The 11,887-nt window shown below is 46.7% G+C and overlaps 1 long non-coding RNA gene across 1 annotated transcript; it reads left to right on the forward strand.

Annotated features, from left to right (window-relative positions):
• The first annotated feature begins 4,502 nt into the window (after nucleotides 1-4,502).
• Nucleotides 4,503-5,989, forward strand: LOC148590753 (uncharacterized). The gene is made up of 2 exons (XR_015914258.1): nucleotides 4,503-4,536; nucleotides 5,865-5,989. It is a non-coding gene; the product is annotated as an uncharacterized LOC148590753 (long non-coding RNA).
• Nucleotides 5,990-11,887: the final 5,898 nt, after the last annotated feature.

The raw sequence follows: 11,887 nt of genomic DNA on the forward strand, positions 1-11,887 counted from the left end.
TATAGGTTCTCAGAACATGCCCAAACCAGTAATGACTACATTTACTGGATTTAGTGTCTGAGGTAATCTCTAGGCCAGTGGCGAAGCACGCATGTGAGAAGTGACGGGAGGTGGAAGTTGTATAAGAAGCATCTTGCTGGGATTACTGTTTTTAGCAATCTCAGACCAGGTTAGATGAGGACTGTGACTAAAAAGGGTGAGGAAGCCCAGAATGAGGTCTGTTATTAAAACATACAGCTACTTCTGTGATTTCCTTCCTGCATCTTGTTCATAACGAGCAGAAACACCTTGGAAAGCAGCTATGGCAGAAGAAAAATCCTACCGACTTAGATGTTTCAGTTCCTTGGCTTCATTAACAACCAGATCATCTGTTTTTTGAGAGAGGAGAAAATATAGGTCAATGAGTGCTCCATTTTATCTCTTCTAAATGTTGTCTTTTGGGGAGGCGAACAAAGCAGTTCCCCACTCCACAAGAGAGGGACAACTCCTAAGGTGATCTCTGCTTTTCAGTGAGCTTTTCAGCCCTTTTCCCAACACCAAACAGGAGGTTAGTCTGAGCAATGGATTAAACCTAAGCTCACAAAGGGATGGAGGTGCCATTATAAGCAGGTGTCTAATTCTAGTAGAAGAATCCATGGTCCTGAATTAAACACCTAAGCTCTGTGCAGAGCAACCAGGAATGTGCCTAAAGCTACACTGCAGTCTGAGTTGCCTAGTGAAGGGAAGCTCTTAGCCTTTTCTTTTCAAACACCTGATTTACATTAAATAAATTAATCTTCATTAGGTCAGAGAGCAAAAATTAGCCTGAATTTTCTGTCCTAACAATTAGAGGGCTTGCTGGAGACGGGAGGGGGAGGGTTCTTGAGATTTGTCCCTATTTGCGTTGTTATATAGTGTGTTGTTTCTCTTTTAAGACTGAAAAAAGGAATGATCAATAGTCTGATAAAGTAGCTAGTAAATTGAGGGCATAATGAAATTAAATAGCAAACACAAGACCATGGTGGGGATATATTCAAGAGCTCCATTCTAGCTTTCTGATGCATAAAGATAAAAGATTATCTTTGCTTTTGATATAAACTGTGTGAGCCTCTGGATCACTCATTTTATTTTTTGCTTCTTCTTCTGAGCTGGCTGGTGTGGGATCTATCTTATTTCTCAGTACTGTTTTTTCAGGTCTGTCTTGTCAATATGGTAAACATAAAGTAAATTTTCAAAAGCATCTGCAATCTGCATCACCTTGGAAATGTTTATAATCAGTATGGGCTTTGGGAAGGTACTTAGGAATGGCTTAATTTAATTTTTGCTTATGATAGCAAAAAAATAGAGAGTTTTTCTCTATATCTCTCTTTAGGGTCTGGGTTTGTTTTTTTTATTTTCAGAATTCTCCTTTGCTATCTCTTCTATTGGATCCTGAAAGAGTCGGTGTCAGAGATGGGAGCAGGGTCTGATATGTCAAACTGCTTGTTCCGCTGCCTTGACTAATGGCTCTCATGAGAAAACTGTCATGGAGCCTTTGGTCTCGTGTAGCTTAAACACACTTGAAGGACAGAAGCATACAAAACCATTAATAATTTTGTATCATTTTTGTGCTTCTGGAATCCCTCGTGTTTCCAGTAACATACCTTCGTGTTTCCAAAGATTTGCCTCTTCAGTGTCTGCAGGTGGAATGGGATGTTGGCAAGTCAGCACATGATGCTGAGCTGTCAATGTCTTTTGAAATACAAGTGAATCGAACAGGAGAAAATACTACTGTGTGGACAGTAAGTGTATTTAAACAAAAAAGGATATTTTAGATGTCTTCTATATGGATGAGTTTGAAACAAAATCAAATGTTCAGATGCATGTACATGTTGCACTATTGTTTAAGTTTACCATTTACAACATAGTATTTTCCAAGCTGAACTAGAACTACCTCCATATTTCAGTAGGTGCCACACTTGGCCTAATATTATGTACAATTTCAGTGAAAACAAAACATTGGCTCAGAAAAGGGGGTCATTTCTGCCTGTGCAGAGTGTAGCTGCACCCTGCATATCCTTATTCAGGTACTGTAGTGGGCAGACTTAGGAGATCTGATTTTTAAAGGCCTCCGTTCACCTTTGAAGGTGCAGGTTCCCTGAGGCCCTCAAAATAAATAAATAAATAAATAAAAACTTATTTGCTCCTAATGCAGGCAACTAATTATCTTTGTAGCCTGATTACTACCCTTCACTAGTGACTAATTGAGCAGAAGTCGTGTGTTGCTGCAACTCATCTTAGGAACCAAATAGTCTCAGTATTACCCAGGTTGTATAAGGCTTGGGTTTGGCACTGCTAGCAATTGCCTTATATCCAATGCTTACAGTTAGGGAATAAGATAGGGATGTCTCTTCTGGCAAGTCATAGCCCATCTTATCACCTGAACCAGACAAATTTTGTCAGGAGGTGCAGATATAATCACCCAAGTCATTATGCTTTTAAGCCTGCTCCTCATTTTTTCACCGGTCCGTGACTTCACTGTGAGAACTGCTATATCACAAGATTTTTTTTTTTTCTCTCTTTTGGATCTTACAAGATCTTTGGAGAATTAAATGCACATTTTAGGGATATTATAGCTTTTCTATGAGTCATCTACTGATCTAACTGGAAGAAAATTAAATACATATGTGAAAAAACAGTAAAATTGAAAAACTGTTCTAACTCATTTAAAGCTGCTATTTGTTAACAGAAAAGCTTTTTTTTTTCTGAAATCAAGGATCAAGAAAATAAGATGGACACTGTTAAAAGAGTCATAACTTATTGTTGATCGGCCAGTTTTTTGTCTCTCTGAGTTTGAAGAACCACAAATTCACTACAGAAGAGCTATGTGTAGTTCAGAAGATATTGGCCACATTGATAAAGGGATTATCAACACTTCCTGGACAGATCTAACCCTGAAATTGAAAAGAGGGGTCATGTATCTCCAAAAATAAAATGTTTGTTTGGGACGATCTTCCAAGAAAATCTGTTAGCTTGCAGGAAAAAAGAGAGAGCTGTGCAAATCTAAGGACACAGCTTGTACCGGTACTCATTAAAAACATGGCATGGAAAATAAATAGGGTATTTTGGATACCACACAGGAATGCATTTGTTTCTCTCTTGTTCTGAACCAATAATGAAACTTTGAATCTGCTCACACCAAAGCACGTACAGTCTATAGAACTTTAAATGCAGTAGCTGCATTCCTCAGTGCTATAATTCAGACTAAAATTGTAAAATGATTGCAGAATGTCTGTCAGAGTTATGCTATTATGAAAGTGCATCTGCTGCTGATGGAAAGCAGCAATGGAAAGCAGCACTCTAGCTGTCGGTGCGAGCCAGAGCTCTGACACAGCTAATTGGAGCATCACTGATCTCTGTGCTGAGAATCTGGCATGGTCGCTTTTATTTTTAATTACAGGCCATTAATATAACTGTTTTGAGCCCTTTCTTCCTGCTTCTTATGGACTCTCGTGCCACGGAAGATTCACACTTGGGTGGGATACCTTTTCATCCATATCTGTTTGTGTGACTAGTTGGTGCCCTTGTTCATCTGAGTTGCAGGGTGGCATATTTGTACAGCCCTTTGAAGACCCATGTGGGCTGAGCAGGTACATGCTGAGAGGAATTTGCAAGGTTTTTTCTCTAAGGGAAAAGCAGAGAACTTTTTTTTTTTTTTTTTTTTTTTGACGTGTCTGCATTCATTATGGAGCATTTTTGCACTCACAGTTTTTCAGTTCTGTTTTAAACTTAGGCCATCTTTTTCCTGAGAGCTTTCTGGATCTCTAACACTCTTGAATATTTTTTTTCATGTTTCTTGCATTTGCATTTTACAATAGTGAAGCCTTTTGGGGAAACCTGCAGGTACTTCTCTGCTTCTGGCTAGTGGTAATACTGTCTGCAGCCTCTGTGAACTACAGTGAGATAATATCTGTGTAATTCCTTGGTCAATGCAAATGCATGCTGTAATCCAGAACCAGAGATACGTACACCAGCACTTTTGACAAGGTACACCTCCAGACAGCAGTGTGTGTATGCAGGCTGCTGTAACAGCAGACACAAGAAATCTGCTGAGAGTCTCTGGAGGCAAATCCAGTTCTTGAGAAGCAGGGCCTGACTCACAGTGATGTTGTTATCAAGTAGTCTTGCCAACATCTCGGTCACTCCACTACTGCTAGTGCAAATTTTTAAGCAGTCACTTAGACCTCTGAGAATATGAGATCACATGTGGCAGCTTGGATTTCATAGACTGATATTTTCAAAAGCACTTTCCTCCTTTGAGCCTGCTTTCTCTCTCATGGTACTTGCTTGTAATTCCAAATATGTACGCATTGCTGCAATTTTAATACTATGCCTGACTTGCCTGTGTTTATAGGAGTTTTATAATGTCACACTTGACAAATCAGGGAAGCCTCTTCATTGGAACTGGGATTCAGACTTACCTCTGGAGTGTATGTATGTCACACACTGTGAGAATCAGGAGTAAAGCAAAAGCATCAAAAATCTGGAGTCAGTGGAGTCTGTGGGAGACCATCCTGGGTAAGCAAAATAAGACTTGGCACACTGTTTTTTATTTTTGCCAGTGGAATGCTAGATTTTTATTTGCTGATGATTTTAATGATAGTGACCAATTCAGGAGAGCGAACATCAAATCAATAATTTGTTTTGGACCATTTCATCTGTAAGCACCAACCAACTCCTTTCTGCTGGCAGTAAGAGTAATTACTTCAACCCTTGTCTTGATTTGAAGACTGTTTCCTTGGATAGTAGGTGAAAAGTTTCAGAGCTTTTCTTGCTCACACATTAAAACAGTGCAGCACACTGAGTGGTACGGGAAGTTGGGTTTGAGTAGATTGAGTAGATGCGCGTGGGTGTTTTGTGAAGTCTCTTTTTATCATGCAATGAAATGTGGAAATCTAAAGGCAGTTTTGGCCTGCTCACCTAACTTTAGCTGTTGCCCAAGGCAGGAGCCTTGGCTGTAGCTTAGGTTATCACTGGGTCAGGCCAGGGGAGAGGAAGTGCACAGCTGTGGCTGCATCATCTGTTGCTTGAATGTTTCTTTTGTCTTGGGTCATAGCTCTGCCTAGTATGAAAGAAGCAGAGAGGGAGGAGCGAGTCAGCTTCTTATGCCACTTGGACAGAACTGCTGTGAGTTGTATGAGAACATATGGGGGTGGACTAAACATGTAATCAAATGATACAGCAAGAAACATGTTTTCTTCAGATTACAACAGATCTTACTGGAACAACTTGGTTTCCAGGGAATTCAAATCATTTAAACAAATAGATACCTGTTGTGCTTTGCTTCAGCCAAAATAATAATAATAATAATAATTAGAATGGTTTTGCAAAAGAACTCTGTTCTTGTCTGGATCAACAACAGTTTCAGATTGTAAAAGGAGTACAGGTCTGTATACTTGGATTGTAGCATGCAATTTGCCCTTCCCCCTTGCCTTATATAATGGAAGAGGAGATGCAATACTTGCCTTTCAGTCTGACTACAATCCTGAACATTTTATTTTTTAATTGAAATTCGATAGGGATCGAAAATACTCTTTCCTTTTCACAAACTAATCCTACATTAAGACCTGATTCAGAGCTCTTTGAAAGGTAATGAATCCAGACTTCACCATATCCTTTAAATAGGTTGTTGAACTAAATTGTATGTGAATGGAATGAATGGGAACAGACACTTAGGTGCGATTGCATATCTAACTGATCCCTGTATAGTGAAGAAAGCTGTTTGACAGTATATGAATCGATAGTATAACATGAGCAGATGCTTGTATAAATGCCCAGTTATGTATTCAGATTGACATCCCACCTCGAGCAGATTTTGAAATGCTTTATTGTGTGTTAATTTACAGGCCTGGGCACTTCAAATTACAGTCAACCACAAATCTTTCCAGATGAAAAAGTTATAGAGGAAGGCTCTGACATTACTCTTTGCTGCATTGTGAGGAAAGGTCAAATCATTATGGAATTCTTTTCATTGCCAGCTGTTCATAATTTCAGTCGCACAAACTCTCAAATTGGACTGCTCACTGCAAAAACAGTGGCACATCAAAAACCATCTCACGTCACAGTGTTCTGTCAAGAGTCTGGCGGAAAAGGGAACCACTACAATTACGACCAGGGCTGAGTAGAGGGGGAGGATCACCTCCCTCGACCTGCTGGCAATGCTCCTCTTGATGCAGGCCAGGATCCCATTGGCCTTCTTGGCCACGAGGGCACACTGCTGACTCATGGGTAACCTGTTGTCAACCAGGACTCCCAAATCCCTCTCCATGGAGCTGCTTTCCAGCAGGTCTCGAAGGGAAGGGCTCTGGAGAGGACACTCGTGCCAGAGCACCTTGTCTAGAGGCGAACAACTGCAGCAAAAGCCCCTGAACGAGAAAGCGTAGAGAGCGAGAGGCAGCCCCAGCGCCGCCCCCCCCCCCCCCCCCCCCCCCGAGCGGGCAGTGCTGAGCTCCGGGCCAGAGGCGGCTCTGACTCAGCGGGGGCAGAGCCAGCAGGGCAGGCGGGATTTCAAAAGCTGCCCCCAGGGAGCGTGAGTGACCAGGAGCGTGGTGAACAGAGTGGGTAGTTTGTGTGTGGTGTGGCAGTTTGTGCAGGTAGGAGGTGTGGGCAGGGAGTCTCCTCCCAGGTATGGAAAAGAATTCTCTCCACAGACTCTTCCAGCAGTGGGAGATCAGGTGAAGCCGTGGTCTCCACTTGGCAGAGAGCTTCCCCCAGGAAGACTGTGGTGACACAGACTGAACCGCCACAAAAACATGCAGCGGTCCAGGTTTCTGGCTGTGGGGAATGCCTGAGCCTCTCCATGTTACCGGGGAGTAGTGAAAACACAGCCTGCCTTAGGTGTGAGCAGGTGGATGACCTGCTCAGCCTGGTGGTGGAGCTAAAGGAGGAGGTAGAAAGGCTGAGGGCCATCAGGGAATGTGAAAAAGAAATAGACTGGTGGAGCTGTGTTCTGCAGTCTTCCCAGGAAAGCCACTCTGAGAACCCCCCAATTCAGTCTGTAAATCCAACACCCTCTTGCGGGGGGGGGGAGGGGTGGGGGGGGGGGGGGGGGGGGGGGGGGGGGGGGGGGGGGGGGGGGGGGGGGGGGGGGGGTGAGGGGGAGGAGGGGGGGGGGGGGGGGGGGGGGGGGGGGGGGGGGGGGGGGGGGGGGGGGGGGGGGGGGCCTCACCTCCACCTGTGACCACATCCAACAGGTACGAGGCGAGGCCTGGAACTTGGGATCAGATAGAGGAGGTCATAAACCAAGGCCCATCTAGGGGGCTGTCTAAAGAGAGGCAGTCAGGTCCACACCCTGAGGCTGCTCCCCCTAAGGAGAAAAGGAGCACCCGGAAGAAGCAGCGGGTGATTGTCGTGGGTGACTCCATGCTACAGGGCACGGAGGCACCGATATGTAGACCGGACCCCTCATCCAGAGAGGTCTGCTGCTTGCCAGGGGCCCGAATAAAGGATGTTACAGAAAGGCTCCCAAGGCTTGTTCAGGAGTCTGACTATTACCCGCTCGTACTGTTTCACGCGGGCACAAATGATGCCACAGGGAAGCTGAGGGATATCAAGCATGACTTCAGAGCCCCAGGGATGGCCGTCAAAGGTATGGGAGCCCAGGTAGTGTTCTCCTCTATCCTGTCAACGAGGGGAATGGATTCAAGGAGGAGAAGGCAGATATGGCAGATTAACAACTGTCTGCGCCACTGGGTTTGGCAACAGGGTTTTGGCTTCTATGACCATGGGACTCTGATGACCACCAGCTAGTGGGGAATGATGGGATCCATCTCAGCAAGAGGGGCACACGTCTCTGCCAAAAGGCTGGCCAACCTGGTTAGGAGGGCTTTAAACTAGGCGAGAAGGGGGAAGGGGAGTGTCACACACACATGGCAAACAGTACCACACAGCCAATGTCAGATGGCTTCCAGGGGGAGTATGCTAGTGGGGAAGTGAGGATAGGAAATGATCACAGAGGGTCCTCTTTCACCCCTCCTGGGAAACTTGCAGGCTCGGTTACTTCCCTGAAATGCCTGTACACCAATGCGTGAAGCATGGGGAATAAACAGAACGAACTGGAGATCTGTGTGCAGTCCCAGCATCATGATCTCATTGGAATCACAGAGATGTGGTGGGATAGCTCACATGACTGGAGCAAGGTCATGGAAGGCTATGTGCTCTTTAGGAAGGACAGGCTGGGAAGGCGAGGTGGTGGAGTTGCTCTTTATGTGAGAGAGCAACTGGAATGCATGGAGCTCAACCTGGGAGTGGATGATGAGCGAGTTGAGAGCTTGTGGGTAAGGGTTAAAGGGCAGGCTAATGTGGGAGACATTGTGGTGGGTGTCTGCTACAGGCCACCTGACCAGGACGAGGAGGTTGATGAGGCCTTCTATAGTCAGCTGGATATTGCCTCACAGTCACAGGCCCTGGTTCTCATGGGGGACTTGAACCACCCTGACATCAACTGGAAGGACAACACAGCCAGGCACAAGCAGTCCTGGAGGTTCCTGCAGAGCGTCGACGATAACTTTTTGACGCAGGTTGTGGAGGAGCCAGCGAGGAGAGGTGGGCTACTGGACCTCGTGCTAACAAATAGAGAGGGACTTGTAGGAGGTGTGAAGGTGGGGGGTAGCCTCGGCTGCAGTGACCATGAGTTGGTGGAGTTCAGGATCCAACGAGGAGGAGGCAGGGCTGTAAGTAGCCTTGCAACCATGGACTTCAGGAGGGCCAACTTTATCCTCTTCAGAGACCTCCTTGGAAGAATCCCATGGGCTAGAGCTCTGGAAGATGGGGGGGCCCAAGAGAGCTGGTTAGTGTTCAAGCGGCACTTCCTCCACGCCCAGCAACAGTGCATCCCTGCGTGTAAGAAGTCAGGCAGAGGGGGCAGGAGACCTGCGTGGATGAGCAAGGAGCTTGTGGCAATGCTCAAGCAGAAGGCAGCGGTATACACAATGTGGAAAAAAGGACAGGCCCCCTGGGAGAAATACAGGAACGTTGTCAGGGAATGCAGAGATGCGACAAGGAAAGCTAAGGCGCGTTTGGAACGCAATCTGGCAAGGGAGGTTAAAAATAACAAGAAAAACTTCTTCAAATATATGAACAGCAAAAGGAAGATCAGGGAAAACGTGGGTCCGCTGGTGAATGGGATGGGCACCCTGGTTACGAATAACACAGAAAAAGCAGAGTTGCTGAATGCCGCCTTTGCTTCGGTGTTTACCAAGGGCAGCCCTTTAGAGCCCCAGGCCCTAGGGACAAGAGAAGAAGCCTGGAGAGAGGAAGACTCGCCCTGGGTAGAGGAAGATTGGGTCAGAGAGCACCTAAGGAAACTTGATACCCACAAATCCATGGGCCCCGATGGGATGCACCCCAGAGTGCTGCGGGAGCTGGCAGATGTCATAGCTAAGCCGCTCTCTATCAGTCATCTTTGAAAGATCCTGAAGAACGGGGGAGGTGCCGGAGGACTGGAAGAAAGCCAATGTCAAGCCAGTCTTCAAAAAAAGGCAAGAAGGAGGACCCAGGCAACTACAGGCCAGTGAGCCTCACCTCCGTCCCCGGAAAAGAGATGGAACGGCTCATACTGGCTGTTGTCTCCGGGCACATGGAGGACAAGAAGGTGCTCAAGAGTAGTCAGCATGGATTCACCAAGGGGAAATCTTGCTTGACTAACCTGATAGCCTTCTATGATGGAATGACCAGCTGGATAGATGAGGGGCGAGCGGTGGATGTCGTCTATCTCGACTTCACCAAGGCTTTTGACACCGTCCCTCACAACATCCTCCTGGGCAAGCTCCAGAAGTGTGGGATAGATGAGTGCACAGTGAGGTGGATTAGGAAGTGGCTGGATGGCAGAGCTCAGAGGGTGGTGATCAGCGGTGCAGAGTCTAGGTGGAGGCCTGTAGTTAGCGGTGTCCCCCAGGGTTCAGTCCTCAGTCCAGTCCTGTTCAATTTATTCATCAGTGACCTGGATGAAGGTACAGAGTGCTCCCTCAGCAAGTTTGCTGATGATACCAAACTGGGAGGTGTAGCTGATACCCCAGAGGGCTGCGCTGCCATCCAGAGGGACCTGAACAGACTGGACAACTGGGTGGTGAAAAGCTCATGCAATTCAACAAGTCCAAGTGCAAGGTCCTGCACCTGGGGAGGAATAACCCCAGACACCAGTACAGGCTGGGGACGGACCTTCTGGAGAGCAGCTCTGCAGAGAGGGACCTGGGTGTCATGGTGGACAACAAGTTGACCATGAGGCAGCAGTGTGCCCTCGTGGCCAAGAAGGCCAATGGGATCCTGGGCTGCATTAAGAAGAGCGTCTCCAGCAGGTCGAGGGAGGTGATCCTGCCCCTCTACTCAGCCCTGGTGAGGCCACATCTGGAGTATTGTGTCCAGTTCTGAGCCTCCCAGTACAAGAGGGATGTGGAGCTGCTGGAGAGAGTCCAGCGCAGGGCCACAAGGATGATCAGGGGCCTGGAACATCTGCCCTATGAGGAGAGGCTGAGGGAGCTGGGCCTGTTCAGCCTGGAGAAGAGAAGGCTGAGAGGGGATCTAATCAGTGTCTATAAGTACCTCAAGGGAGGCAGCGAGGAGGATGGTGCTGGCCTCTTTTCACTGGCAGCCACCGATAGAACTGGAGGTAATGGCCACAAACTGAAGCACCAAAAGTTCCACAGGAACTTAAGGAAAAATTTCTTAACAGTGAGGGTGCCAGAGCACTGGAACAGGCTGCCCAGAGAGGTTGTGGAGTCCCCTTTGCTGGAGATCTTCAAAACCCGCTTGGATGCATTCCTGTGCCACGTGCTCTAGGTGACCCTGAATGTGCAGGGGGGTTGGACTAGATGACCTCTAGAGGTCCCTTTCAACCTTAAGCATTCTATGATTCTATGATTCTATTCAAATGCAACATTTACAAAGCAGGTTTCAGATGTCAATAGAGGAAATTCTCTACTACAGCGTGGGGTTGTTAGCTAGCTCTGATGTACAAATGTGCAATCATCACTCACCCCAGAAGATGGGAGAGGGCTCTCAGTCTCGAGTCTCCTCAGGTGGCGTTCCAGTCTGAGAGGAGGGAAGGGGGCTCAGTCTGTCGACTGACCCAGGAGTTACGATGGTGTCTTCCCTCCCCGTCTTCATCCTTAGTTCACCTTTTATGGTTTTCTTTACATTCAGGTGGAGCTTGAGTGACTAGAGTCATACTTAATGTTTTTATTGATTGGTGAAAAAGTTTCTCTCTTTCATTTAAAGGTACAGTCAATCGAAAATCTAGAGTGCATGCTCAGTGAGGAGTGGTCGTACCTCGGAGGCGGGTAACTTTTGGAATGGAGGCGTGTTTTGACATTATAATGAGCAAAGTTCATCTGAAAGGAGTGATTTGCCACCTTTGCTGGCTCAGCACCAGACATGTTATCGTATATCTCCCATTGGACAGCCACTGTGCGGCTTATCAACAGCCCAGCACAGGGAGTGCAACAGAGTTTGGCTGCGGTGTCTTCACTCCGCTCCAGCCTCCGTTACTCCCCTTTGCATCTGCGAGGAGGGCAGATTGTGTTGCCCAGGGAACCGTGGAGGAGCAGAGTCCGTGCACACCAGCCATCCTGGAAGTGCAACTGTGTATCACCCCAAGCAAGCTTCTGTAATGCCAAAACTTCTGTTAGGCCCTAGTTTTCCTCTCAGTTCCTTTTTTCAGGCCATTCTTCCACAGTACCCACCAGATGGGAACATATCCATTTGCCTGTAGGACATCTAGAGCTTTATCCAAGTTTATTCTGTCTCTGGACTGACAGAAAAGTGAGCCTGATGATTCTGAAGACAGATGTTTTCTTTTCTCAAAACCTGAAGGTAATAATTTGCTTAGAAATGCCAAGACAAAGCAAGTGAAACTCATCAGTAAATGAGTGAT

The sequence above is a fragment of the Tinamus guttatus genome, unplaced genomic scaffold (genome assembly GCF_059628265.1).
Source record: "Tinamus guttatus ecotype Peru unplaced genomic scaffold, ASM5962826v1 Tinamus_guttatus_pri_ptg001120l, whole genome shotgun sequence".
NCBI classification, from domain to species: domain Eukaryota; kingdom Metazoa; phylum Chordata; class Aves; order Tinamiformes; family Tinamidae; genus Tinamus; species Tinamus guttatus.